This window comes from Mustela nivalis (genome assembly GCF_964662115.1).
Source record: "Mustela nivalis genome assembly, chromosome: 20".
NCBI lineage: Eukaryota > Metazoa > Chordata > Mammalia > Carnivora > Mustelidae > Mustela > Mustela nivalis.
In genome coordinates, this window is record NC_139039.1 from 606769 (window position 1) to 630416 (window position 23648).

General features: G+C 35.9%; 1 protein-coding gene across 1 annotated transcript in view; it reads right to left on the reverse strand.

The window, feature by feature from the left end:
- Window positions 1–1200: 1200 nt before the first annotated feature.
- LOC309855346 (conserved oligomeric Golgi complex subunit 2-like) overlaps window positions 1201–23648 on the reverse strand; it is a 175154-nt gene continuing 152706 nt past the window's right edge. Inside the window, exons 5-6 of the transcript XR_014306735.1 lie at window positions 3938–4132; window positions 1201–1608 (exon numbers count right to left, since the gene is read on the reverse strand). The gene's annotated coding sequence lies outside the window, so the exon portion shown is untranslated. The remainder of the gene's footprint in view (window positions 1609–3937; window positions 4133–23648) is intronic.

Consider the following 23648-nt stretch of genomic DNA (forward strand, 5'->3'; position numbering starts at 1 on the left):
GAATTCTTGGGTAAGGGGATCCGCGGGTCTTTCAATGAACAGATATGCACAATTCAGATATATCTGACATGAAACAAAATCTCAGGGATATCAAGACAGATTCCTACATTTCAAGCAAATTGTAGCTGCAGCAACTTTGCCACCTACTTTTACAAACGCCAGTGAGGCAATGAGAAGAGTTTGGAAGATAATAATCACCATAACCTTTACTCATTATCAGTTATTACTTAACAGTAGTAACTAGCATTTAAAGACTATTTTACAGGTTTAAGGTACATTATCATTAGATAATAACCATGTCCTTCCCATTTCTTTTTTGATGCCTAGGTTGGTACCTGGAATAGTAGCCTCCTGGCAAATGTTTCTTAAAGGAATAAAATAAATTCAATATTAATTATCACTACATACATAAGTGAAACACCATGGACTTTTTCATACTGTTGAGCATCCTGTGATGGGAGTGGGAAAAATCAGAGTCACAAGGCCAGCAAGTGGAATGTTCTCTCTGTTGTGGCTTTCTTATTAAAAGAAGGAGTGGAGAAAGCACATTTCCTGCAGAGTACAGGTAATAAAGAGTATACTAAACTATAAAAGTCACTTAAGCATTCTCTTACATGTTCATAATGGTATTTAAAATCAAATAGTTTATTTTCCTCCAAATTAGAAATGTTTTTCTGGTAGAGGCCATGCTGCCTGTGTTTATTTGAGAAACAAACCCAAGTTAATATGCTTGTCCTTAGGGGTTTCAACAAGTGACCTTGGAAAGTTGTCACAACTAAATATAGAGCTGAATATTGTGATGAATGCTATTAGAAATAGCCACTTTGAAAATTTGTTTCTAGCATATTAATTGTGGAGATGTCATCAAATCTGCCACATATGTTTACAATGGCTAGCTACAAAAGAATACAGGTTGAAGAGCTGTTCACACAGACGTGATGCAGTGTCATGCACCACTCTTCTGCTGAAGCCAGAACAATGTGTGCGACCTTTTGCAGGGAACATGCACTTGGTTTATTCCATACACTCTCACTAAAAATGCATTCTGCTTCAAAGCACCAGAAAGTGGTGCTTTTTGATAACACAAAACTTGTAACCTCCAGTTGTTCTATCGGCATTAGCTTCTGGGAAATTCTGATCTGAGCTAATAGCACAACTTTAAGAATTGTTCAAGTCCTTGCTGCATGCATGTTTCTACGTGCTCACTTTCACTGTGGTTGAATACTTCATTTTCATTTTTCTTTGAGTTTAAAAATTTGTTTTATCTTAATTATTCATGTTTTTGGTAATTTGCCTGAAAGTCCTTAGAAGGAACTGGGGTAAACATGTAGACAAATTGTTCTCCAGTACAAGCTACCAAGTTAAAAGTAGAAACGGAAAAATGTGGGAAACCATTTTACAGATAAAGAACCTGAGGCACTGAAGTGTAACATGACCTAAGGACAAACACAGATTTTTAAACCATAGCTGTGTGAATCTTCTCAGTCCCATTTGTTTTCCTCGTCTCACAGGGACATGTGATGAGCGCACACAAACTTGCATAGTTTCATCCCTCACTGGTTTCCACTCTGTCCTCAGCTGTGCCCTCTGCCCCATTTGCAACAGAACCTAAAAAGGTAAAGAAAAAGACTGTTCACTTAGATTAGACTGTACCCCCAGACACCCAGTGTGTTCCCACTTAGAAAACGGGTTGATGGGCACCTGGGTGACTCAGTGGGTTACAGCCTCTGCCTTCAGCTTGGGTCAGGATCTCAGGGTGCTGGGATCGAGCCCACCTTGGGCTCTTTGCTCAGCAGGGAGCCTGCTTACCCCCTCTCTCTGCCTGCTGCTCTGCTTACTTGTGATCTCTCCCTCTCTCTATCAGGTAAATAGAGAAAATCTTTAAAAAAAGAAAAAAAAAGAAAAAGAAAGAAAGAGAGAAAGAAAACGGGTTGACTTGAGTTCAACTTTTCTTTTTTTTTTAATATTTTATTTATTTATTTGACAGAGAGAAAGATCACAAGTAGGCAGAGAAGCAGGAAGAGAGAGGGTGAAACAGGCTTCCACTGAGCAGAGAGCCCAATGAGGGGCTCGATTCCAGGACCCTGAGACCAGTGACCCACCAAGGAGCCCCTCAACTTTTCTTTTGCAAAATTTCAACTAGGAATCTTAACACATGCCAAATATTAAACCTTGAATTTGAAAGCTTTCCTGTGGATTTCTTATTGATAAGTAATGCTTGGGATGGGATTTGTTAAATGGCAAATATTGTAACATAGTATTCAAGTTAAAGTTCCCTAGTTTGACCAACTTTGAGAAGGAAACAAAAAATTGCATCTGCATCAGGACTATGTCAGAAACTGTGCCAAGGAAGGTCTGAAATGAATGAAGATATTACAAAGTGTCACAAAGCTAATTAGTGTGCTGAATCTTCCTGTAGAAGGAAATTTGCTGGCATCACCCCTGGGTCCTAATTTGAGAATGACCTCAAGTCATACTCCCCAAGGTACTATTAAAGAAATACCATACTGAGGAGGACTTTTGATAGATGAATAAAATAAATATTTATTCTCTCCATACATAAACAAGTTTATTTCTTTAACTGTTAAAGCTAAATCATTTATTTTTATTACAAGTTTCTTTATTACAGAGAGCCTTAATGTGTTAATAAACACTGTCAGTCTCAAAGAAAGGAAGGCAATGATCAGTTTCTCTTTAGTTTCTGTGGCCAAGGGTAAAAAGCTTCCTGAAGATTGTGCCCTACAAATCACAGTTTGTGAAATATTAAGACACATAAGAAATGATACATCACTTTACTTACTGTTATTCTAAAAATTAAAAATATAAGTGTATAGATAGTCTTAAATGCATATTTGATTTTATGTGTGTGGAATCCTGTTGCTTGGGTTTGTATGTGGCTCTACCACTTACTAGTTGTGTGAACCGGAACAAATAATTTAGCTTTCTGTTCTTTGATTTACTCATAGGCTAAATAAGGATAATGAAAGAAGACAAATTGCAATGATAAATGTACTTAGAGCTTATAGCTGCACATTTTTCATTTTCTAATTCACGTTTTTTTCTTCTCACATGAACATATGTGTGGTGTGTGCACTAACTTGGCACAGCCTCCTTCCCCTCTTCACTGCTTTCCACTGATTCTTAAGTGTGCCCTTCTCTTTTCGAGACAGAATTGGGTTGTTTTGATGATTCCTATGTATAGAAGAGCCTAGAAAAAAACTCAGTGAATATTAGCTAATGTACATGTGATTTATTTTTTATTAAATATATCATTCTATATTATATATATGCATAAGAAATATATATGTGTTGCAATAATTATAAATAACATACTATTTATATATATATTTATATATATTCATTTATATGTCAGTATATTATAAGTCTTATATAAGTTATGTATTATGGAACATATATTATTAAATAATATTTATATATTATTATATTATAATTATATAATTATATATATAAGGCATATATATTTATAAGGCATAAATATTCCTACAATCATGAATAAAATAATTTAAGAATAATTATATTTAAAAACATCTCCATGTTGTTACCTTATATTTCACTGTTGTAACATATATACATTAAATATCATGCATTTTCAGTCTTATAAAATCTTTCTAGCATGCCTCCAAGGCAAGTTCCCTCAAGATCTGGAGAAGTATTTTGGCCAGAACCTTTGCACATTTAACCTCTATACTGTTCTGAGACTAAGTATAAGCACATGTCTCCATAGGAAGCATTTAGCAAAGCATTTGCTACGATCAGCTGAGTCCCTATAATGTGCACAATTCTTGACACCTGCTATTTCAAATCCTCATGCTAGTCTTATAAGGTCAGTAATGTCACTGTCAGATAAAGAAACTGGGGCTAGAGGAAGTTTCACAGCTAGTAACACATGGAACTTGGATTATAAACCAGGACTTACTGATGTGAAAGTTCACTTCTTTGAGCTCCCTGCTGCAGCCATAGGAGCCATAGGAGCTGGGAAATCCAATCCAGCCATGACTCTCACGTGGAGAGGCTAGGTGGCAAGGCAACTGAAGCACACCAACCAGATTAAGGGCAGCAAAACACGGAATCAGGAATTATCCCAATGAATCTGAATACTCCATGCCGTCTTCTATGTTTAATGTAAAATGTGAGAAAAATGAAAGGATTATTTTCCCAATTTTCTATTTTTCTATTCATTAGATTTTTGAAAATGTCTGTTTAAGTTCTCCCCATAAATCAATATCAATGGTATGTCTTAGCTTAACCATGAGGCTTGCTTACTCAGTTGTATTGTTATGTGAGGTTGCACAGACATACACTTAGCACGTTTTCTTAAGAGGAAATAAAATATTTCATATTTTACTTCATTAATCTCCTCAGTACTCCTACAATTTCTAAGGAAGTATTCACTTATACATACGAATCAGGTACACTGGATTCAGAAAGAGCGGCGTCAGTAGAAGCTTTAATTTGTCAAGTTGACAAGGGTATTTCCTTGTTCATGATGCCATATCTAAAACTCTGGCTTTCTTTAGTGGTCACAAATCACTAAATGAGATTATAATGAATAAGGTTTGGACATGGAAGAGATTATCATGTTTTCAAACTATGTATTACCTAGGTGCTCATTTTACAATATTTACCAAATACCTACTACATGCAGGCATTGTTTGAAGGGTTTTAGATACAGCAAAGCACAAAATAGGAAAGAATCCCTGCATGTGTAAGACTTACATTCAAATGGGAAATAAGATAATAAACTGGTGAATTACACAGACACACCCTTTACATACACCACACCACCTTACATATAAAGGTGATAAATGCTATGGAGAAAATGAAAGCAGGAAAGAAGAGGAAATACAGTTCAAACAAAGGGAGGTCTGATTTTAAATAGTGTGTTCAGGAAAAATCACTGTGAGAAGTCGTTTCCTTTTTAGATTTTTTCCTTTTATTTCCTTTTTCTTTCTTTCTTTCTTTTTTTTTTTTTCCTTTTTATTGCTCTTGTTTTGTGATTTTTTTGTTTTTAAAATTTGAAGGTGGTCAAGCACAACCCATGCTGGTGTTGGCCAGGAGTATTCCTGGCATGAGAAATAATTGTAAAGATGGGCATATACCTCATGCGCCAGAGGAATAACAGAGAAATCAGTGGGGCAGAATGAGTTCATGGTGAGGAGCCCAGGAACAAATGAGATCAGACAGTTAATAGAAGCCCAGCTCTTACTGGTCTGGAAGAAAGTTCTAAAGATTTTGGTTTTGGCTGAGAGAAGATAAGCTATCTAGTAGTAGGTTATCTAGCAAAGACTTTGAGAAGAATTATGTGATAAGATTTTTATTTTAAAAGGTCACTCTGGACCTTTTTATCTAATTTATAAAAAGCTGCAGAAGACTGGCCCACAGATCTTATAATGACAAGAAGATATTTCATCAGAAGGCAGAAAACACAAAGAATCATAAATGAGCTAAATTCTGAATGGGTGAGGCTGTTCTTAGGAGTCTAGAGACCCATGGATGCTTTATCACTGGTTCAGAGCTAGAAGGAACAATCATAAAAGAGGGAATTGAAGAAAAATCCCACCTTCAAATGACACCATGAGGCCTGGTATGAGGAATGAGAGTTCTCAGATATCCTACCATGGAGTGAATCGACAACAATCAGCACTCCCCGACCCCTCAGCCCACCATGGGCCTTTCACTGCAGGCAGCAGTACAGGAAAGACTCAGGAATAAGTGATAAAGTCCATAGAATTTCTCCCAAAACATCCAAGACCATTGCTTGGTGCTGAGCAGCAGCCTAATGAAGGGTTTTTAAATAACTATGGTAAATATATAATAAAACCAAGTGGAAAAGAAAAGTGATATATAGGATCAGATAAGGAGTCTCAGCAACTCAAGGAAAACTACAAAAAGTAAGTAATGGCAATTTTATTTTTTATTTTTTTTTTAAATTTTATTTATTTATTTATTTGACAGAGAGAAATCACAAGTAGACAGAGAGGCAGGCAGAAAGAGAGAGAGAGAGAGAGAGAGGGAAGCAGGCTCCCTGATGAGCAGAGAGCTCAATGCGGGACTCGATCCCAGGACCCTGAGATCATGACCTGAGCCGAAGGCAGCGGCTTAACCCACTGAGCCACCCAGGCGCCCAAGTAATGGCAATTTTAGAATTTAAAAAATACATTAGAAATTAATAGTCATTTGGTAGATTTGACCATAACCCAGACACAACAAAGGAAAGGATCAGGAACTAACATATAAAGACCCAAATAGATTTTAAAGAACCAAACAGACCATCTGAGACTTGTAGGAGAGTATTAAATGGTCTAACATACTTGCAATTGAAGTCCTAGTAGGAGATGTGAGAGGGATAGAGATATAATGTTTTTGTTTTGTTTTAAATAATGAAGAAAATAAACCCACAGATCTAAGAACAGCAATAAACTCCAAACAGGAGAAATACTACTTAGACACACCAGAGACAAACTGTTGAAGACCTAAGATAAAATGAAAATCGATAAATCAACCTAGCAATTGGACACATGACATTCAGGAAAACAAAAATAAAGATGTCTAGGGGCACCTGGGTGGCTTAGTTAAGTGTCTGCCTTCAGCTCAGGTCATGATCCCAGGGTCCTGGGATCAAGCCCCACATTGGGCTTCCTGCTCAGCAGGAAGCTTGCTTCTCCCTCTCCCACTCCCCCTGCTTGTGTTCCCTCTCTTACTGGGACTCTCTGTCAAATAAACAAATAAATATAAAATCTTAAAAAAAAAAAAAAGATGTCTGTCTTCTACTCAGAAATAGTAGAAGCCCAAAGGCAGTGGCAGGGAATTTCACCTAAGGCAAGAAACATTCAATGTATAGCCAGTGGACATGGTTTTCAAAAATAAGGTGATATAAAATTATTTTATGGCAGACAAAGACAAAATAAATTAATTTTCAGGCTAAAGAAGGGAAATCATATGTACATGTGAATTAATGTGGATGAAACATATGACAAAATTCAAAATATATTATAATGAACAACTCTCCACAAATTAAGAATAGAGAGAAATCATCTTCATTTTCTGAAGAGTGTTTACAAAATTCTAATGATAGCCTACTCCTTAATGACAAAAGACTGAATGCTTTCTTTCTAAGACTGGGAACACAGTAATGATGCTTGCTCTCATCATTTTCATTTGACGCAGTACTGACATTTCTAGTCATTGCATTAAGGTAATAAAAATCAAAAGCCGGGGCGCCTGGGTGGCTCAGTGGATTAAGCCGCTGCCTTCAGCTCGGGTCATGATCTCAGGGTCCTGGGATCGAGTCCTGCGTTGGGCTCTCTGCTCAGCGGGGAGCCTGCTTCTCTCTCTCTCTCTCTCTCTCTCTCTCTCTGCCTTCCTCTCTGTCTGCTGTGATCTCTCTCTCTGTCAAATAAATAAAATATTTTTTAAAAAATTTAAAAGCCTACATATTAGAAAGGAAGAGGCAAAGAACTACTTCTATTTATAGATGACTTCAATGTCTGTATGAAAAATCCAAAAGAATCTCTAAAAAACAAATCCTAGAATGAATACATGAGGTTGGTTAGGTCACAGCATCCAAGGCCAATACACAAACATTAGATGAAAGTTCAAATTACCTCTTCCAGATTCATCTCTTGTAGTTACTAACAAGCTTCATTGCATGGTTTTCTCTGTGAAATGTAGTACTTATCTCTCCAACTGATATATCACTTCTAGAATAGGCATTAGAATTCATATAAAATATATATGAGAAGGCACTACAGTAACTAAAAAAAAAATCTTGTAAAAGGAGAGTAAAGTGAGAAAAAGCACTCTACCCTTATGGAAGAGCTAATATATATATCTAGACTAATTACATAGTGTAGTCTTGGTAGAGGGAGAAGGGCTGCGGTCAGTGCAACAGAAGAGAGAACCCAACAATAGACCCACCTAAATCTGTCCAGCTGTGTTTTGACAAAGGTACAAAGGCGATTCAGTAGAATAAAGATACCCTTTTTCAGGAAGTGGTGCTGGAGCAACCAAAGGTCCATAGGGAAAAAAGAGCTTTTGTGGAGAGGTTAGGCCAAAAGCCTGAATGCGGTGGATGCAAGAAAGAACAAGGCAAAGATGTTTGCAAAACCCCAAGAACAAAATATTGTTTGGAACATAAGTATCATAAGGACCAGAAAGAATTATGAGAGTGGCAGGAAAAAGCAGGCCGGGTCAAGAAAGTAACATTAACACAACCTTTGTTCTCACTTAGAAAGGGATTATAGATACCAGTCCTTTGTATTCATTAAAAGTCATGCCTATGATCCATCTAATTAATAGAAGCTATTTGCTTCTACAAATTTCTATTATTGCACATTGTAATTATAATTGGATTTTTACTACTTTTAGCTGATCTTCTCCTCTGATATACTAAAATATTATTTAATAACCTGTACTGTGGTTTTCCTCATCACAGTTCCAATGTCTAGTAACTGCCAAGCATATAGCTGGAACTGGAGAAATATTCATTAAATGCAATTAAACTAAATGAAGCCAAGTTACTAAATGGCTTGATTTCAGTTTTAAAGCCATTGCTCTCATGCTCTTTACCCCTGAAACTTTGCCTAAGCAATTTTCCCCCAGACTCTCTCCAAATGAGTCTAACTTCAGCCACAGGTCCCACTCCTTCTATGCTATTTGGATGCAAGTTCAAATTAACTCTTCCAGATTCATCTCTTGTAGTTACTAACAAGCTTCATTGCATGGTTTTCTCTGTGAAATGTAGTATTTATCTCTCCAGCTGATATATCACTTCTAGAACGTCCCTAGAGTTCCCATAACCTTTAGATTTTGTTCGTTGATAGATTATATGTTCCCAGAGAGGGAACATGAATCTCCTATTTCTTCTGTTCCTTTGTGTTCATCCTTATTTCAAATGTGAAGTCAATGCTGTGGTTATTCCATTCATGTACTAGATTGTATTTGACTCTATAATATTCCAAACCCTGAAGCTAATGAAATAGATTTGCTTCTTGGATAATTTATCATAGCAATGATATTTTCAGTCTAGATTTCTACAGCTTATCTTCACTAGATCATCCACTTAGTACATGACATTTCTAATAGTTACTTATAATCTGGTTAAGATATGTAGTATTAATACAGGTGTTTTTTTCTTCTTCTTTTTGTTCCTAACCACATGTCTCTGGTTGAGTAGAATTAGCTGTGGGGTGTTTAAGCCAATGGGTCAACAATGGCATGGAGTCCTCTCTAGGGAGAGCGTATCTCAATAAATGTTTGGATTGTTTATGGATAAACTTTTGCTTATCATCAATAGGCAAGAGAAATAAAGTAAGAGCTAATTAGGTCTACATAGTAACTAATAGCATTTATGAGCTATATGTTTGTATTTTGAGATGGTTGATGAGAATCCAGACAGCGAATGCAGAGAGTACTTCAGGAGAGAGCAAGATCCATATGAGGAAAAAGTGATAATTTAGACCTCAAAAAAAAAATTAAAAATTCTTGCTCTGTGACTGATCCCATTAAACAGGCAAAAGCAAGCTTAAACAGTAGGAGAAAATATTTGCAAACTACATATCCAGCAAAAATAGCTCAGTAATTAAAATGTATAAAGAACTCCAAAAACTCAAAAGAATTAAGAAAAAAAATAATCCACAAAATTCCAATTAGGAATTGTTGATGATCACAAATTTGTAATAGAGCTTGAAGTCTGGAATTGTGATGCCAACAACTTTGGCTTTCTTTTTCAATATTCCTCTGGCTATTCGAGGTATTTTCTAGTTCCATATAAATTTTAGGATTATTTGTCCCATTTCTTTGAAAAAAATGGATGGGATTTTGATAGGGATTGCATTAAATGTGTAGATTGCTTTAGGTAGCATAGACATTTTCACAATATTTGTTCTTCCGATACAGGAGCATGGGACATTTTTCCATTTCTTTGTGTCTTCTTCAATTTCTTTCATGAGTACTTTAGAGTTTTCTGAGTATAGATTCTTTGTCTCTTTGGTTAAGTTTATTCCTAGGTATCTTAGGGTTTTGGGTGCAGTTGTAAATGGGATTCACTCCTTAATTTCTATTTCTTCTGTCTTGTTGGTATAAAAAAATGCAACCAATTTCTGTGCATTGATTTTATATCCTGACACTTCACAGAATTCCTATACAAGTTAGAGCAGATTTGGAGTGGAGTCCTTTAAGTTTTCCACATACAGTATCATATCATCTGCAAGCAGTGATAGTTTGACTTCTCTTTTGCCAATTTGGCAAAATTTGGATGCCTTTAATTTCTTTTTGTTGTCTGATTGCTGAGGCTAGTACGATTTTGATTAGCAGTGGTGATAACGGACATCCCTGCCGTGTTCCTGACCTCAGCGGAAAAGTATTCAGTTTTTCTCCATTGAGAATGATATTTGCAGTGGGTTTTTCATAGATGGCTTTGATAATATTGATAATATGTGCCCTCTATCCCTACACTTTGAAGAGTTTTAATCAGGAAGGGATACTGCACTTTGTCAAATGCTTTTTCAGCATCTATGGAGAGTATCATATAGTTCTTGTTCTTTCTTTTATTAATGTGTTGTATCACATTGATTGATTTGCAGATGTTGAACCAACCTTGCAGCCCTGGAATAAATCCCACTTGGTCGTGGTGAATAATCCTTTGAATGTACTGTTGAATCCTATTGGCTAGTATTTTGGTGAGAATTTTCGCATCTGTGTTCATCAAGGATATTGGTCTGTAGTTCTCTTTTTTGATGGGATCCTTGTCTGGTTTTGGGATCAAGGTGATGCTGGCCTCAGAAAAAAAGAGTTTGGAAGTTTTCCTTCCATTTCTATTTTTTTTGGAACAGTTTCAGGAGAATAGAAATTAATTCTTCTTTAAATGTTTGGTAGAATTCCCCTGGGAAGCCATCTGGCCCGGGGCTTTTGTTTGTTTGGAGATTTTTGATGACTGTTTCAATCTCTGTACTGGTTATGGGTCTGTTGAGGTTTTCTATTTCTTCCTGGTTCAGATGTGGTAGTTTATATGTCTCTAGGAATGTATCCATTTCTTCCAGATTGTTGAATTTGTTGGCGTAGAGATGCTCATAGTATGTTCTTATAATTGTTTGTATTTCTTTGGTGTTGGTTGTGATCTCTCCTCTTTCATTCATGATTTTATTTATTTGGATCCTTTCTCTTTTCTTTTTGATAAGTCTGGAAAGGGGCTTATCAATCTTATTAATTCTTTTAAAGAACCAGCTCCTAGTTTCGTTGATTTGTTCTATTGTTTTCTTTTGTTGTTGGTGGTGGATTTTTTTTTTTTTTTTTTTTTTTTTTTTGGTTTCTATGTCATTGATTTCTGCTCTGATCTTTATTATTCCTCTTTTCCTGCTGGGTTAAGGCTTTCTTTGTTGTTCTTTCTCCAACTCCTTTAGGTGTAGGGTTATGTTGTGTATTTGAGATCTTTCTTGTTTCTTGAGAAAGGCTTGTACAGCTTAATATTTTCCTCTCAGGACTGCCTTTGCTGTATCCCACAGATTTTGAACACTTTTGTTTTCATTGTCATTTGTTTCCATGAATTTTTTCAATTCTTCTTTAATTTCCTGGTTGACCAATTCATTTTTTAGAAGGATGCTGTATAGTCTCCATGTATTTGTGTCCTTTCCAAATTTCCTCTTGTGATTGAGTTCTAGATTCAGAGCATTGTGGTCTGAGAATATGCAGGGGATGATCCCAATCTTTTGATAATGGTTGAAATCTGATTTATGACCCAGGATGTGGTCTATTCTGGAGAATGTTCCATGTGCACTAGAGAAGAATGTGTATTCTGTTATTTTGGGATGGAATGTGTTGAATATACCTGTGATGTCCATCTTGTCCAGTGTGTCATTTAAGGCCTTTTTCCTTGTGGATCTGTTGCTTGGATGATCTGTCCATTTCAATGAGGGGAGTGTTAAATTCCCCTACTATTATTTTATTATTGTCGATGTGTTTCTTTAATTTTGTTATTAATTGGTTTATATAGTTGGCTGCTCCCATGTTAAGGACATAGATATTTAAAATTGTTAGGTCTTCTTGTTGGACAGACCCTTTGAGTATGATATAGTGTCCTTCCTCATCTCTTATTATAGTCTTTGGCTAAAAATCTAATTGATCTGATATAAGGATTGCCACCCCAGCTTTCTTCTGATGTCCATTAGCATGGTAAATTGTGTTCCACCCCCTCTCTTTAAATCTGGGGGTGTCTTCGGATCTATGATGAGTTTCTTGGGAAGCATATTGACGGGTTTTGCTTTTTATCCATTATGATACCCTGTGTCTTTTGATTGGTGCATTTAGGCCATTTACATTCAGGGTAACTATTGAGAGATATGAACTTAGTGGCATTGTATTGCCTATAATGTGACTGTTACTGTATATTGTTTCTGTTCCTTTCTGATCTACTACTTCTAGGCTTTCTCTTTGCTTAGAGGACTCCTTTCAATATTTCCTGGAGAGTTGGTTTGGTGTTTGCAAATTCTTTCAGCTTTTGTTTGTCCTGGTAGCTTTTTATTTTTTATTTATTTATTTATTTATTATTTTTTTAAAAAGATTTTATTTATTTATTTGACAGAGAGAAATCACAAGTAGATGGAGAGGCAGGCAGAGACAGAGGGAAGCAGGCTCCCTGCTGAGCAGAGAGCCCGATATGGGACTCGATCCCAGGACCCTGAGATCATGACCCGAGCTGAAGGCAGCGGCTTAGCCCACTGAGCCACCCAGGTGCCCCTGTCCTGGTAGCTTTTTAATCTCTCCTTCTATTTTCAATGATAGCCTAGCTGGATATAGTATTCTTGGCTGCATGTTTTTCTCACTTAACACTCTGAATATATCATGCCAGTTCTTTCTGGCCTGCCAGGTCTCTGTGGATAAGTCTGCTGCCAGTCAAATGTTTTTCCAGGCTGCTTTCAGGATTTTCTCTTTGTTGTTAACAGTTGTAAATTTTACTATCAGGTTGCGGGGTGTGGACCTGTTTTTATTGATTTTGAGGGTCATTCTTTGCATCTCCTGGATTTTGATGTCTGTTCCCTTTGCCATATTAGGGAAATTCTCTACAAAAATTCTCTCCAATATACCTTCTGCTCCCCTCTCTCCTTCTTCTTCTGGGATCCCAATTATTCTAATGCTGTGTCGTCTTATGGTTTCACTTATCTCTCAAATTCTCTCCTCATGGCCCAGTATTTGTTTGTCTCTCTTTTGCTCAGCCTCTTTATTCTCCATAATTTGGTCTTCTATATCACTAATTCTTTTGCCTCATTTATCCTAGCAGTAAGAACTTCCAGTTTTTATTGCACCTCATTAATAGCTCTTTTGATTTCAACTTGGTTAGATTTTAGTTCTTTTATTTCTCCAGAAAGGGCTTTTATCTCTCTGGAGAGGGTTTCTCTAATATCTTCCATGCCTTTTTTGAGCCCAGCTAGAACCTTGAGAGTTGTCATTCTGAACTCTAGTTCTGTCATATTACCAATGTCTGTTGTGGTTATGCCTGTGGAAAGAGCCTTAAGGAAAGTGACACGTCTGTCACTGCACTCCCCAGGAGCATGTCTGGGGAAGGCGCAGCACACCGCCCCGGGGGAAGATAAGGAGCCATTGGCCTTGCTGTCGGGAAATGGTCGTGAAGCAGGAACAGCAGGCGGGAGGCAAAACAAGTGTCACCACAGTCTGTGATGACACTTTTGAGTCAAGGTTCATCTACTCTACAGGTGAGACTACTGTGTAAAATTTTTAAAGGCAACATGTTTACAGGCAACATCATGAAAGAATGTTTGGTGGATTGCTTTGGTTTTCTATTCATGGTATCAGATGAGGTTAAGGGGGCATATTCCAATAAATAATTTAAAATTAATTTTACACAATAAGAAAAAAAAATTAATGTCTTTGCTTTTGTGGTTCCTGCAAATGAAACTACAAGAAAGGGCTGGGAACATTTTCTTTTTTTCTGTTTGTTTTTCTTCAATTTGGACCTCCTCCTTAGGTCTCTGATCAAAGAATGCTTACACAGACTCTGTAGTGTAGAAAGGACAAAATATCATATTACAAAATATTCCATTCCTATCCTTTTGTATACCCAGAACAATAAGTTAATATATGTGCTGCCAAAGGAGCACACCAGAGCAATAAGTTAAATAAAGATTGTACTGGGAAGATAAACAATTATTCCATAAAATGAGTGGGTTTTGAATGGGACATGAAGGGCGGACTTGTGAGTTAGGAAAAAAATATATATATATAAAGACTTAATGAAGGTTTAATTAAAGCATAACATCTATGCTGTATTACTGAAATATATTGAAATGATGATATGGAAATACCTTGCCTATTACTTAATATCTCACAGAGTAACATCAAATCACCTATTAATCCTTTCTACTAACAGCTGTTCCTCTTTGTTTCACTTTACATAACATGTGATGGATTGACATTTGTAGAAATAAGGGGGAAACATGGAAGAAAGTGAACAATTAGAAAGGATCAAAATACAGTAAATAAATACCAGGTAAGTAAATACCAGGTAAATAACCAGTGAATATTATTATAGTAAATATATGCTGTTTCAATGCATGCACATTTATAAACTAAAAATTTCCAGGAGTGACAGCCAATGTAGAAAATCTAGATGGTGTTATAGAAAATTCCATAAAACCCTTTGCATTAGTTTAACAGCCTGGTATAATATTTAGAAACCAGACTGTGTAATTTCTTTGAGCAGTTAAGCATAGAAAAACATGGCTGAAATAATGATAAACAATTAACATTTACTTAAATTTTTGTTTATTTTTATCCTTTAATGTCCATATTGTGTTCATAATGTCCTAAGTATTTGTGGTTGTTAGAGCAAAGTAAATTTGAAAATTTCCATGGGGAGAGGAAATGGTATCTGTTTGTAAAACAAAACAAAACAAAAACACAGGGTACCTTTCCTATGGTTGTGAGCTGCCCTTCTCTTACTGCTCAATGAATTTTTATTAACACCCACCTCACAGTCCATAGGCAGCCATCTGTGTTCCCATCTTTAAGAAATTTTATCCTACAAATCTTTCCTTATGACACTGTTGCCTATTACATAAATCAAACAGACATTCAACCTCTTGGAATGGAATCAGAAACCCACAAAGCTGACTGCTGTCAGGACTCATAAGGAAGACAATTAATAAATTTATTATTTAGGAGAGGAGTTGTTTGCTTTCCAAAAATCCATGCAAAGTTGGAATGTTATCCGGAGTGTATATCAAACTAACGAAGCTAAAAGTGTCTTTTATCTCAGGTTCACCCATTTGACAATCATTCATTATATTTTCTCCCTTATCTCTGGGTTGGTCAGCTATGCTAGTGTCAGAACACTTAATTCATTCAGCCAATTAACAAAGACCTATTTAGTACTAATTTTTTGTGGGTGGGATGAATAAGACAAATATCTGCCACAATGGAGCATATGATCTAGAGTTTAAAATTCATATTTGAATTACTTACATACCACCACATACATGAATTACATACTTACCACCACAAATGTAAACAACACTTATTAAATAGAAAAAGAAATAGATGATAATGATATTAAGGAGAAGACCTTAATATTAAAAGCAATAAAATTGATATGTCTATTAGTAGAAATAAAAAATGGTCATATATTAACTAAAGTAAAATTTAGGGGTCCCTGGGTGACTCAATCGGTTAAGCAGCTGCCTTTGGCTCAGGTCATGATCCCAGGGTCCTGGGATTAAGACCTGCATCGGGCTCACTGCTGGGTAATAAGCCTGCCTCTCGATCTTCCTCTGCCTGCCACTCTGCCAACTTGAGCTCTCTCTCTCTCTCTGTCAAATAAAGAAAGAAAATCTTAAAAAAAAGATAAATATAAAGTAACACTTACTGAAGATTTGGGGACGGTGGTGTCATCAAGATGGCAACATGGATGCATGGATGGCTCCTTATTTATTGCTAAAGGTAAATGTATAGTCAAAACCAGATTCTCTAATATTGTAATGGTGATATATAAATCATTTACTAGTCTAGTTTAAAAGTTAAAAAAAACAAGCCTATTAAAAATAACTTTTTATACTTTTCAATATACTTTTATTGAAAGTACAATATAAAAATGATCTAAAATATAAAAACATCAATAACCTGTTGTTATAGGAGAATTATAAATTTTCTGTACACTACTGAAGTTCAGTTGTTTTCAACATAAAATGGAATGTTATAACTAATGTATTTTATATAAGCTTAATGGTAAATATAAAAAAATATGTAGTAGATACACAAAAGATTTTGATAAAGAAGTTAAAACATACTGCCACAAAAAGTCATCAGATTACAAACAAAGAGAACAAGACAGGAAATAAAGAGCAGAGCATCTACAAAAGAGCAAACAATTAATGGAGAAACAAAACAGATAAACACTGGGGAAAGAAAAAATTTTTTTAAAAAAGGGAGGGGAAGGCAAACCATAATACATTTTACTATAAATAACAAACTGATTGTTTCTGGAGGGGAGATGGGCAGGGGAATTGGTTAAGTCAGTAATAATTATTAGGAGGTCACTTGTGATGAGCATTGAATGTTATATGTAAATGGTGAATTACTAAATTCTACTCCTGAAACTAATATTACACTATATATTAACTAAAATTTAAGTAAATCATGAAATATAAAAAGAATGAAAGGCAATAGTTAAGTCCTTACCTATCAATAATTACTTTAACTGTAAGTGAATGGAATCATCCATTTGGAAGACATAGAAAGGCTAGAATAGATTAAAAAACAAACAAAAAACACAAGATCCAGCAATATGTTGCGTATAAAAAAATCATATTAGCTTTAAGGACACACATAGGCAGAGAGTAAAGGGATGGAAAAAGATATTCCAAGCTAATGATAACAAAAGAAAACAAGGGTAGCAATAACTATAACAGACAAAATAGGGTTTATATAAGCTAAAAATCACCACAGGAGTGAAAGAAGGTCATTATACAATAAGAAAAGTGTCATCAATTCACCAATACAGTAATTGTAAATATTATGTATCTAATATTGAGCCACACAAATATATAAAACAAATACTAACAAAACAAAAAGGAGAAATAAATAGCAATAGTATCTGGGGACAATAATACGCCACTCTTACATATGGATAGATCATCCAGACAGAAAATCAATAAGAAAATAGTGAATTTAAACACTATGCCTGGACAACTGGGTGGCTCAGTCAGTTAAGCCTTTGCCTTTGGCTCAGGTCGTGATCCCAAGGTCCTGAGATAGAGTCCCACATTGGGCTCTCTGCTCAGGAGGGGGTCTTCTCACTCTGTCTCTGCCCTTACCCCTTGCTCATTCTCTCTGCCCTGCTCTCTCTCAAACAAACAAAGAAAACAAAACAAACAAGAACTATGTCAAATGAACCTAACATATTTAAAGGATATTCCATCCAATAGTATCATAATAAATATTCTTCTCAAACACACGTGGAAAATTTTCTAGGATAGATCACATTTTAAACCACAAAACAAGAGTCCCCCAAAAATCAATAATATAGAAAGCATATTGAATATATTTCCAGCCAAAATAATATGAAACTAGAAATCAATACAGAAGGAAATTTGGAAAATTTACAAATACACAGACATACACATTTTTAAACAAATAAAAAATCAAAAGAAGAAGACAAAGTGGGAATAAAATTACATCTTGAGGAAAATAAAAAAATATATACCAAAAAATTATGAGAAGCAGCAAAGCAGTTATAAAAGGAAATTTTATAGCTATAAATGTATATTTAAAAAGATTTCAAATAAAGAACTTAATATAACAGCTCAAAAAAAGTACAGAAAGAACAAAGTAAACTTAAAAGTAGCAAAAGGAAGGAAAAAAATAAAAATTAGGGCAGAAATAAATGAAATATAGAATTAAAAAACTAGAAAATTTTTTTAAATGGTAAGTAAAATTAGACTTGGTAAAGGTAAATAAAAAAAGACAGCTAGACTAATTCAGAAAAAAGAGAGAAGACTCAATAAAATCAGAAATGAAAAAGGAGACATTATAACAGATACCACAGAAATATAAAGGATAAAAGACAGTTAAATGCCAGCGAATCAAAAGCCTAGAGGAAATGGACAAATTCCTAGGCACATACAACCTATCAAGACTGAATCATAAGGACATAAAAAGTGTGAACAGACCAATAAGGGGTAAGGAGATTGAATCAGTAATAAAAACCTTCTAACAAATAAAAGTCCAGAATCAGATGATTTCCACAGTGAATTCTACCAAACATTTAAGAAGAAATAATACAAATAATTTCAAAACTCTTCCCAAAAAGTTGAAGAGGTTGAAATACTCAGAGGCACATTTTACAAAGCCAGAATTATCTTGATATCAAAACCAGACAGGAGCACTACCAAAAAAAAAAAAAAAAAAAAAAGCAGCAACAAAAAGAACTACTGGTTAATATCCCTGATAAATAAAAATGTAAAAATTCTCTACAAAATGCTACAAAACTGAATTCACCAGCACATATCAGTAAATGTGATGCATTATATTAATAGAATCGTCAATAAAAACTCATATGATCAATTCAATATATGCAGAAAAGGCATTTGACAAAATTGAACACCCTTTCATAATAAAAATACTCACCAAACTGGGTACAGAAAGAATACACATCAACATAATCAAAACCACATATTCTGTGGAAGGATTCAAGATGGCAGAGAAGTAGCAGGCTAAGACGACATCAGGTAGCAGGAGATCAGTTAGATAGCTTATCTAACCATTGCAAACACCTACAAATCCAATGGGAGATCAAAGAGAAGGAGAGCAACAATTCTAGAAACAGAAAATTGATCACTTTCTGAAAGGTAAAACCGGTGGAAAAGTGAACCCAAAGAACGGGAAGGTAGACCGCAGGGGGAGGGACCAGCTCCAGGCAAGCGGTGGAGCAATGGAGCAGAAAATCAGGACTTTTTAAAAGTTTGATCCAATGAGGGATATCACCCCAGAGGCTAAACCAGAGTGAAGCCCAAGTGGGGTCAGCATAGCCCCAGGTCCCTCAGGGTCACAGAAGGACCAGGGGTATCTGAGTGTCACAGAACTCACAGGTATTAGAGTGGGGAAGCCGGCTACAGAGACAAAGCTGAGGAGTGAGTTCTCAACCCAGGGTTACTTTGAACCAGGCATAGGCAGGGTCAGCTTGGAGCATGGCCAAGGGCCAGGGAAACAGGAATAATTGAGTTCTTTTCTCCAAGCACGGCCAGAGGCCAGGGAGATGAGAATGACCAAGGACTTTTCTTCAAGTGTGAGTGACAGAGCGCTTTTCTCCAAGCATGGCCAGAGGCTAGGAAGATGAGAGTGATTAAGAACTTTTCTCTGAGGGTGCACTGAGGAATGGGGCCCTGAACTCTCCACTCCTCTGGGCCGGATTGTGAGACCGCCATTATCATTCCATCATCCAGAACTTTATGGAAAGCCTTCAGGGAATAAAAGCTCCCGGATTACTTAGCCCTACCGCAGGTAAGGGCAGGACAAGTCCATCTCGGGCAAAGACGCTTGAGAATCAATACAACAGGCCCCTTCCCCAGAAGACCAACAAGAAACCCAGCCAAGATCAACTTCACTTACTAAGGAGAACAGTGGAATTCCAGAAGAGGAGAAAGCAAAACAAGGAATTCATGGCTTTCTCCCAATGATTCTTTAGTCTTGCAGTTATATATTTTTTCTTTTTTCTTTGGCTAATATATTTTTTAACTTTAACCCTTTCCTCTTTAAGTGATTTTTTTTAACTAGTGTATTTTTAAAATACCTTAAAAAATAATAATCTATTTTGAACCTTCATTATTATAGTCATATTTTATCCTCCATTTTATCTAACTATATATTTTTTTACATATAGGGTTTTTTCTTCTAAAAAATTGGGGTATAACTTTTCCTAATAGATCAAAATATACCCTAAGTCTAGCTCCAAGATTGTTCTAGTGTCCAGCCTGAGCAAGTTCTCTCCAGTTTATTTTTTTTATTGTCCCAACCAACTTGCTCTATCAACTTATTTTTTAGAAATTAAAATTTTTTCCAAACTTTTATAGGTTTATTCCATCCCTTCATTGTGCCTACCCTTATATGTTTTTCATTCTTTAAAATCTTGGGACGTAGTTTCTTCAAAGAGACCGAAATACTCCCAAAATTAAGTGAGTGACCTTGTTCTAGTCACAAGTCTAGTATATATATATATATTTTTTTTCTTTTTTAATATTTTTTCCTTGTTTTATTTTTTTAAACATTTTTCCCCTTGAACTTCTTTTTTATCCCCTTTCGTTCTCCCACAACTTGGGGTCACTTCTGATTTGGTTAAAGCACATTTTCCTGGGGTCTTAACCACCCTTTTAGCATTTTATTGCTCCTTTGTATATTCTTATCTGCTCAAAATGACAAGGTGGAAAAACTCACCACAAGAAGAAGAACAAGAGGCAGAACCAAAAGCTAGGGACCTAATCAAAACAGACATTGGTAATATGACAGAACTAGAGTTCAGAATGACAACTCTCAAGGTTCTAGCTGGGCTCAAAAAAGGCATGGAAGATATTAGAGAAACCCTCTCCAGAGAGATAAAAGCCCTTTCTGGAGAAATAAAAGAACTAAAATCTAACCAAGTTGAAATCAAAAGAGCTATTAATGAGGTGCAATAAAAACTGGAAGTTCTTACTGCTAGGATAAATGAGGCAAAAGAATTAGTGATATAGAAGACCAAATTATGGAGAATAAAGAGGCTGAGCAAAAGAGAGACAAACAAATACTGGGCCATGAGGAGAGAATTTGAGAGATAAGTGAAACCATAAGACGACACAGCATTAGAATAATTGGGATCCCAGAAGAAGAAGGAGAGAGGGGAGCAGAAGGTATATTGGAGAGAATTTTTGTAGAGAATTTCCCTAATATGGCAAAGGGAACAGACATCAAAATCCAGGAGATGCAAAGAATGACCCTCAAAATCAATAAAAACAGGTCCACACCCCGCAACCTGATAGTAAAATTTACAACTGTTAACAACAAAGAGAAAATCCTGAAAGCAGCCTGGAAAAACATTTGACTGGCAGCAGACTTATCCACAGAGACCTGGCAGGCCAGAAAGAACTGGCATGATATATTCAGAGTGTTAAGTGAGAAAAACATGCAGCCAAGAATACTATATCCAGCTAGGCTATCATTGAAAATAGAAGGAGAGATTAAAAAGCTACCAGGACAGGGGCACCTGGGTGGCTCAGTGGGCTAAGCCGCTGCCTTCAGCTCGGGTCATGATCTCAGGGTCCTGGGATCGAGTCCCATATCGGGCTCTCTGCTCAGCAGGGAGCCTGCTTCCCTCTGTCTCTGCCTGCCTCTCCATCTACTTGTGATTTCTCTCTGTCAAATAAATAAATAAAATCTTTTTAAAAAAATAATAAATAAATAAATAAATAAAAAATAAAAAGCTACCAGGACAAACAAAAGCTGAAAGAATTTGCAAACACCAAACCAACTCTCCAGGAAATATTGAAAGGAGTCCTCTAAGCAAAGAGAAAGCCTAGAAGTAGTAGATCAGAAAGGAACAGAAACAATATACAGTAACAGTCACATTATAGGCAATACAATGCCACTAAGTTCATATCTCTCAATAGTTACCCTGAATGTAAATGGCCTAAATGCACCAATCAAAAGACACAGGGTATCATAATGGATAAAAAGCAAAACCCGTCAATATGCTTCCCAAGAAACTCATCATAGATCCGAAGACACCCCCAGATTTAAAGAGAGGGGGTGGAACACAATTTACCATGCTAATGGACATCAGAAGAAAGCTGGGGTGGCAATCCTTATATCAGATCAATTAGATTTTTAGCCAAAGACTATAATAAGAGATGAGGAAGGACACTATATCATACTCAAAGGGTCTGTCCAACAAGAAGACCTAACAATTTTAAATATCTATGTCCTTAACATGGGAGCAGCCAACTATATAAACCAATTAATAACAAAATTAAAGAAACACATCGACAATAATAAAATAATAGTAGGGGAATTTAACACTCCCCTCATTGAAATGGACAGATCATCCAAGCAACAGATCCACAAGGAAAAAGGCCTTAAATGACACACTGGACAAGATGGACATCACAGGTATATTCAACACATTCCATCCCAAAATAACAGAATACACATTCTTCTCTAGTGCACATGGAACATTCTCCAGAATAGACCACATCCTGGGTCATAAATCAGATTTCAACCATTATCAAAAGATTGGGATCATCCCCTGCATATTCTCAGACCACAATGCTCTGAATCTAGAACTCAATCACAAGAGGAAATTTGGAAAGGACACAAATACATGGAGACTATACAGCATCCTTCTAAAAAATGAATTGGTCAACCAGGAAATTAAAGAAGAATTGAAAAAATTCATGGAAACAAATGACAATGAAAACAAAAGTGTTCAAAATCTGTGGGATACAGCAAAGGCAGTCCTGAGAGGAAAATATTAAGCTGTACAAGCCTTTCTCAAGAAACAAGAAAGATCTCAAATACACAACATAACCCTACACCTAAAGGAGTTGGAGAAAGAACAACAAAGAAAGCCTTAACCCAGCAGGAAAAGAGGAATAATAAAGATCAGAGCAGAAATCAATGACATAGAAACCAAAAAAAAAAAAAAAAAAAAAAAAAAAATCCACCACCAACAACAAAAGAAAACAATAGAACAAATCAACGAAACTAGGAGCTGGTTCTTTAAAAGAATTAATAAGATTGATAAGCCCCTTTCCAGACTTATCAAAAAGAAAAGAGAAAGGATCCAAATAAATAAAATCATGAATGAAAGAGGAGAGATCACAACCAACACCAAAGAAATACAAACAATTATAAGAACATACTATGAGCATCTCTACGCCAACAAATTCAACAATCTGGAAGAAATGGATACATTCCTAGAGACATATAAACTACCACATCTGAACCAGGAAGAAATAGAAAACCTCAACAGACCCATAACCAGTACAGAGATTGAAACAGTCATCAAAAATCTCCAAACAAACAAAAGCCCCGGGCCAGATGGCTTCCCAGGGGAATTCTACCAAACATTTAAAGAAGAATTAATTTCTATTCTCCTGAAACTGTTCCAAAAAAAATAGAAATGGAAGGAAAACTTCCAAACTCTTTTTTTCTGAGGCCAGCATCACCTTGATCCCAAAACCAGACAAGGATCCCATCAAAAAAGAGAACTACAGACCAATATCCTTGATGAACACAGATGCGAAAATTCTCACCAAAATACTAGCCAATAGGATTCAACAGTACATTCAAAGGATTATTCACCACGACCAAGTGGGATTTATTCCAGGGCTGCAAGGTTGGTTCAACATCTGCAAATCAATCAATGTGATACAACACATTAATAAAAGAAAGAACAAGAACTATATGATACTCTCCATAGATGCTGAAAAAGCATTTGACAAAGTGCAGTATCCCTTCCTGATTAAAACTCTTCAAAGTGTAGGGATAGAGGGCACATATTATCAATATTATCAAAGCCATCTATGAAAAACCCACTGCAAATATCATTCTCAATGGAGAAAAACTGAATACTTTTCCGCTGAGGTCAGGAACAC